The sequence below is a fragment of the Talpa europaea genome, assembly GCF_964194135.1.
Source record: "Talpa europaea genome assembly, chromosome: 9".
NCBI lineage: Eukaryota > Metazoa > Chordata > Mammalia > Eulipotyphla > Talpidae > Talpa > Talpa europaea.
Window position 1 is genome coordinate 111,603,780 of NC_140076.1, and position 7,603 is coordinate 111,611,382.

At 45.6% G+C, this 7,603-nt stretch overlaps 1 pseudogene across 1 annotated transcript; it reads right to left on the reverse strand.

The window, feature by feature from the left end:
* Window positions 1-4,439: 4,439 nt before the first annotated feature.
* On the reverse strand, window positions 4,440-5,044 carry LOC311176437 (small ribosomal subunit protein uS8-like; annotated as a pseudogene). The gene has a single exon. The product of its transcript is annotated as a small ribosomal subunit protein uS8-like (transcript).
* Between the last annotated feature and the right edge of the window lie 2,559 nt (window positions 5,045-7,603).

Consider the following 7,603-nt stretch of genomic DNA (forward strand, 5'->3'; position numbering starts at 1 on the left):
ATTGATCAGTGTAATCCAACACATCAACAAAAAGAAAAATAAAAAACCATTATGATCGGGCCTCCCCGGTGGCGCAGTGGTTGAGCGCTGGGCTGCGAAGCTGCCCACAGCTTCTGTGACGCCGGTTTGATCCCCGGCTGCTCCCCGGCCACCGGAGGAGGGTCCCACATGGCGCGCAGACCTCTCCTGCCGCCCGCTGCTCCCCTCAGCAGTGTACTTCGGTCCTTCTGCCTGCTCTTGTTATAGGACAGGGAGAGGGACAGCCCAAATCCCGCAAACCTGCCTATTCTAAATGGGTTCTGCCATCCGCCGCATCAACACAAAACATATGAGACTTTAATGGGAAGGAACTTTAATAAAACTAGGAAACAATACAGGTAAGGCCAAGAGTCTAGTTTCTAAATGAAGCACCCAAAGTTACCCGTCCCCTCGTGGGTAAAAGTCCATCCATATGGGATTGGCCCAGAGCAAGGCCCCAAGGCCTGCCACAAGTCTAAAGCATCTTCCAGTGGGGACCCACAGAAAAGGATCACAAACAACCAAACAAGCCCGGAAGGAAAAGAGCAAAATCAACATCAAGATAAAAGCTGCCATGGTCACCTCTCCACGGGTCTCATCCACATCTGTGTCACCCAGTCCACGACCAAAAGACAAGCGCAGTTTCTTTACGTGTCTCTAGGCTCCATGCGTCTCCTCCAGGTCTCCTGGCTCCATCCTGCTTCCTTCCTCAGTCTCTTCTGCAGCTTCTCCTCTTCCTGCTCAGCTCCACCCTCCCTTGGGTGGGGCAGGGAACCTCCCCCTTTCCTGGGGACCACCCTGTTGCACTCTGATCCCCGCTCTGGATCTGGTGAATTCTCTCACCCTCCCACGCATCTGACTGTACCCAGTGCATGTATAAACAAAAACAAACAAACAAATAAATAAAAACATGCCTCTAAAAAAAAAAAAACCATTATGATCATATTGTTACAGGGCAACTGCAATATGAAGTGGGTTGCCTGACTGTAGGTCCTAACCTACGTGCTTAAAAGGGACTTATTAATACTCAACTGCGGGCAAACCCAACAGGTTAATAAAGGGTTTGTTTACAAAAGAAGGGGAAAATGAAGAAATGAATAACTCAGGGAGAAATAGAGGGTGATAAATTTGTGAATGTATCTTACCAGTTCCACTGACCTGGAATACCAATGGGACGCCACAAGCTGGTGAAAAGCCAAGAGCCGAGAGGCCAAGAGAGGGATGCAAGGCCAACATGTCTGGTTTTATACCAAACCTGGTTGCTTAACTCCACCCTCAGGTCCCAGCAGCCCTTCCTTTGTTGATGATGGGATTTGTCGTTCCCAGTGTCTTGATGGCTTTGGTCTGGAGTGGGGTGGAATCCCCAAAACCTGTGTGGAGTTTGCTCAGGACATCCTTGCCACATAACAATATCAATAGACGCTGAGAAAGCATTCTACAAGGTACAACATCTATTTATGATGAAGGCCCTTGAAATTTCGGGATAAAAGAAACATGCTTTAACACGATAAAAGCCATATATGACAAACCTACTACCAATGGAGAAAAGATGAAGGCCTTTCCTTTAGGATCAGGAACAAGACAAGGATGTCCTCTCTCACCACCGCTCTTCAATATAATATTGGAGGTCCTAGCCAGAGCAATAAGACAGGAGAAAGACATACAAGGAATCCAAATAGGGAAAGATGAAGTAAAACTATCACTGTTTGCAGAAGATATGATAATATACATAGAGAACCCTAAAAAATTCACAGAAAAACTACTCAAAATAATCAACCAGTTTAGTGAAGTAGCAGGATACGAAGTCAATATGCAAAAATCAGTAGCCTTCACAAACAATCAATCTGAAGAACAAATCAAGAAAACCATCCCTTTTATAATTGAAACAAAAAATCAAATACTCAGGAATAAGCCTAACAAAAGAGGTGAAGGACCTATAGAAAGAAAATGATAAAACACTGTTAAAAGAAATAGAAGACGCAAAGAAATGGAAAGACATTCCCTGCTCATGGATTGAAAGAATTAACATTATTCTAATGGCCATCCTACCAAAAGCAATTTACAGATTCAACACTATCCCAAGAAAAAACTCCATGACATTCTTCAAAGAAATAGAATACTAATGAAATTCATATGGAACCATAAAAAACTGCAAATAGCCAAAGCCCTACTGATGAAAACAAAGGAGAAGGGAAGCATCACATTTCCAAACTTCAAGTTATATTACAAAGTCATAGTAATTAAAACAGTTTGGTATTGGAACAAAAACAGACATATAGACCAATGGAACCGAATAGAGAGCCCAGAAATAACACCACAGCTATATGGACAACTGGTCTTTGACAAAGGAGCAAAGAATATGCAATGGGACATGAACAGTTTGTTCAATAAATGGTGCTGGAAAACTGGACCACCACATGCAAAAAAATGAAACTAAGCACTATCTCTCACCATGTACAAAAATCACCTCAAAATGGATAAAAGAACTGGACATGAGACCTGAAACCATAAAATATATAGAAGAAAATATAGGTAAAACACTACAAGACATACATATCAGTAAAAGCTTTGAAGACTCATCACGCAAAGCAAAGAAAGTCAAGGAAAAGATAAACACCTGGGACTACATCAAACTGAAAAGCTTCTGTACAGCCAGAGACATTAACCAAAACAAAGAGACACCCCACTGATTGGGAAAAAAAAATTTGCACTCCATACAACAGATAAGGGACTGATCACAAAGATATACAAAGAACTCACAGGGCTCAACAGAAACAAAGTAAACAATCCAGTCAAGAAATGGACAGAAAAACTTAAAAGAATTTTCTCCAAAAAGGAAATGCAAATGGCCAACAGGCATATAAAAAAAGTTCCACATTCCTTATCATCAGGGAAATGCAAATCAAAACCACATTGAGATACCACCTTACACCAGTAAGAATAGCACATATCCAAAAAAAAAACCCAAAAAACAAAAACCTAGCAACAACAAATGTTGGCGAGGATGCAGTGAAAAAGGAACTCTCCTACATTGCTGGTGGGAGTGCAATCTGGTCCAACCACTATGGAAAGCTGTCTGGAGGTTCCTCAGTCTACTAAAAATGGAGCTACCATATGACCTGGCAATTCCACTACTAGGGATCTACCCAAAGGACACAAAAACACTGATTCAAAAGAACACCTGTACCCCTATGTTTATTGCAGCACTATTTACAGTAAGAAAAACCTGGAAACAACCCACATGCCCAAAGATAGATGCCTGGATCAAGAAGAGGTGGCATATATATGCACAATGGAATATTATTCAGTAATCTAAAGAGATAAACTCATGCCATTCACAGCAACGTGGATGGAGCTAGAAGGAATTATGCTCAGTGAAATAAGCCAGAAGGAAAAAGAAAAATATTGGATGGTTTCACTTATAGCAGGAATATAGGGGAACCCAATAAGACATCAGTGTAAAAAAACAGTAACAGTACAAAACACAACAAAGCGAAAACAGACAATTATAAACCTGAGACATCCTGCAGGGGAGGAGGAGGGAGAGGGATCAGAGGGAGGGAGCGAGGAGCACAGGGCACTGAGGTGATGATGCACGGGTGCCTTGGGGAAGGAAACTCTACAGGGACTACACCAAGGGGCTGGGAGGAAGCAAATATTGTTTAAAAATGAACAATGATGTAAAAAAGAAAAAAAAAAGGAGTGAACTTGGTGCGATCCCTAATACTGTTGTTTTCGACTTCCTACTCATCTTCATCTGAAGATGTGAAATTGACGATGGTGAGGTCACCCAACATGGTCTTTAAATAAGTCCTCCTTAAAAAGGGCGGGAAAGATCTGGATTCCAAGTAAAAGTTCTCCTCCCATTCAATGACTGTGGGTCTGCCAATCGCCACCATTTTGTTACCTACAGTTCTAAATCCTAAGCAAGGTCAGAATAGTCTAGTCATTTAAGTACAGGAGCCCAACCCTGCAAGGTGCCTGTCAAAGGAATCAAGAACACAAAGCTGGGAAGAGTCTGCATCACCAGGTATGACCAGGAAGGAGGGTGTGTTGCTGATGAACGATGCATAAAACATACTCCCCACTTATAATCATGAGGTATGATCAGGAACGCCTGGGGGACTGAGGATTGATGTATAACAGGGACCCCAGAAGGTGATGAGTGGAAAGCCTTGTTGATAAGATTGAAAGCCTGGCTGGGGATCTAGGGCTTGATCTCATTACAATACGGAGTCATCAAGCAGATGGGAAGTGCCTGGAGGGCAGACTCACAGCCCTGATCCTGCAGATGACAAAGCACATTATCCAGTCTTACCCCTCCCTTTTCTCTTTGTCCTCCTGCCTCACAACTGTGGCTGTATAATTCTTCTATCAATTAAAAGGCCAGGATCTTGCTCTTCAGCAGAATCCTGCATTACGTAGCCTACTAGCCGACTCCCGTTTATCAGCGTGGGGTTACCCGATGCAACAGATGACTTTATTCTTTCCATTTTTGCACAGGATATCTATAAAAAGGCTACAGGTCTTACTATTATGAAAGTTACATTCTTTTTTTTTTTTTTTCCATTGAGGCATTTTATTTCCACATGTGTTTTACACCCCTAGAAAAAGAATCCCAGGATTTTCCCTCCTGTGTGTTTTCGTCTTGCTTCTTCATGGTCCATGATGCCAGCTGAGGTTGTCAGTACAATGAAAACAAACTGACGAGATGGAAGCAGATTATTCTGCCATTTTTCTAGATCTTTGAGTTGCACATCAAATTTGGGGCTGATCACTCCACACTTGTTTAACCTGCCTGTGAGGTTCACAACAATTTTCCCAATTGATGATTGTGATCATCAATGATTTCAAATTCGCCAATGTAACCATGCTTCATCATCACAGTTAGAAACCGGACGATAACTTTGGAGCACGGTCTAATAAGAACCTGGCATTTGCCTCTCTTTTCGGCATTGTTGATGCTCTTGAGGGCATCAGCCAGGACATTCATGCGCACCATTATGGCGGCACGGAAAAATGGCGGAAAGAGATGAAAGTTACATTCTGATTCATGCCTCCATATATAACCACAGAGCTGGGAATCACAGATGATGAGATCTAGGAGGGGGAAAAATTGGTTGGGAAGCAGCAGATGATTTTAGTGAAAACAGAAAAGCATCTTTCAAGATGCTCTTTCAGGGAGAAACAAGTTAAAATATGCATTAGTTATTTTGTGCTGTGCTAAAGTGATAAACTTTCGGCAGCAAACAGGACACACGTGACCACCTAGAAGCTGACTCCTTACTAGGGAACTCAGGCCACAGAAATTCACGCTGGAGCAGTCCAGCTTATGGAGCCCCGGCTATGTCAGGTGCTGGAGAGGACACTGAGAATGAGGCAGCAAGATGCCAGGCACCGTGCCGGCCCATGGACACCCCCGGTGAGGGAGAAGACACAGAGCAGGCGCAGGGGCCTCCAGGCCAAGGGCCTTTCCAGAAGTCAGTCTGATGGAACTGTTATAGGGCAGCCCCGATATTGAGCGGGTTCCTGGCTGTGGGTCCTCACCCGCGTGCTTACAAGGGACTTATGAATACTCCACTGCAGGCACACACGAAAGGTTCATAAAAGGTTTATTTACAAGGGAAAGGGAATTAAGGAAAATGTACAACTCAGGGAGAAAATAGGGAAATAAAGTCTTTAATGCGACCTTCTGATCCGCCGACCTGGAAACCCAAAAGCACTTTCAGAGCTGGCCGAACGCTGCTAGCTGGTGGGGAGCCAAAATGGGGATCCCCCAAAGCCCACCTGTCTGGCTTTATACCAACCTGGCTGCTTAACCCCACCCTCAGGTCCCAGCCACCTTCCCTTGGGTGGTGATGGGATTTGGAGTTCCCAGTGTCTTTGGCTTTGGCCTGGGGTGGGGGTGGAGTCCACAAAGTCTGTATGGAATTAGCTTTAGGACAGTCTTTTCCCCTAACAGATCCAGGACTACAAATTACTACAGGAGGGAAGAGTTAGCCAGCTCAGGAAGCAACTCCCAAGGCAGTCCCCGACTACCTTGGGAATGAGGAAACAAAAGCTTTTCAAAATGGCCAGAATGGGGGCCTCCCTGGTGTCTCAAGGGTTTAAGCCTCAGCACTATGAAGCTATCTGCAGGCTCTGCACTATGGGTTCCATCCGGGCCAGGGAGCTACCCACATGGCGCAGTGGACCTCTCCTGACCCCCACTGCTCCCCTCAGGAGTGTGTTTTGCTCAGTCCACCTGTTCTGCTCCCCACTCTGTCTCTAGTGAGCCTCTTACTCCCCCACATCTGGTCTGTAACCCAGTTCTTGTATGAGTAAATAAATCTTTTTTAAAAAATGGCCAGAATGAAGGAGCAAGTGGGTGGCTGGGGAGGATAACAGACAGGGGTCCGATTGGGACATCTGTGAGCTGGGGACTGAAGGGCGTCTGGTAAGACATGTTTGGTTGGAACTTATCCTAATGGCCAAGGAAAACCAAGGACGGTTTTCCACAAGACTGGCATCACTAATTTCAGTGTCTGCTGCCTGTTTGCCCAGAGGACAGTGGTTGAGACGAGCAAGTGTGGAGCCAGAGAAAGCAGAAGAGGTCAGTGCTGGGGCAGGGAGAGTGGTGGACGGGACTGCACAGGCGGGACGAGGGTGTCTGCAGGAGGGACAGACAAGCGGACACACTCAAGAGACACTGGAGAGAGAAAGCAAAGGATTCAGTGGCTGGGCTGGGGGCTGAGGGGAGGGACGAGCCAGGCTTTCTCTTGGAGGTCTGAGAGCTGCCACCAGCTGAGACCAGAAACAATGACCGAAGCCAGGGGAGGACTAAGTGCTCAAGGCCCAGGGACAGCGGAGAGTTGGGCCTGGATCAGTCACCTCTCAGGGGATTAATTTGTCCTCACCCCACTCAGCAAAGTCTTGTAGCTTGAAATTCACCGTGGTGGGAATATTCACAGCCACAAACGCTGACTCACACCTCAAATTAGAGCCCCCTGTCTCCACCCCATCAATCCGGTTGTTACACTTTTATTACTACCCCTACATTCCTGACACCCCAAAGTGGGCATAAGCTCCAGACTCGACTGTCTTATTGCGAGAAGATCAATCCTTAAGGCAATGACATTAACGATAAATTAAAACTTGATATACGTTTTGCCCACTGGCAACCGGACTAATTTAAAAAGTACAGGAACATTCAAGAACATTAACTAGGCCTGTTGTAGTCAATTGTGTTGAAATCGTGTTTGTCAATTTCAAATGAGAAGCAAATCTCCGCCATTTGTCTCTTTTGCAAGGATTTTAGAACCATCTGCCTTCATGAAGGAGGCAGCCTCAGAAGCCCAGCACCATCCTCTGCTGCGCAGCGGGCCTGGCCACCCTCCCCCGTGCAGAACAAGGGTGTGCAGGGCAGCCGGGGAGCAGCCCTGGGGGAGGGGCCCAGGAGAGAGTGGAGGCGCCAACTGTCTTTGAATGAACACACAATGACAGGGAGGAGAGGTTTCTGGGCTGGCCAGCATGGCAAGCGTGAAGGCAGAGATGGAGTTGTGGGTGGAGAGCAGCAGGGGTGGAGAAAAGGGACCCGGCTGCGAAA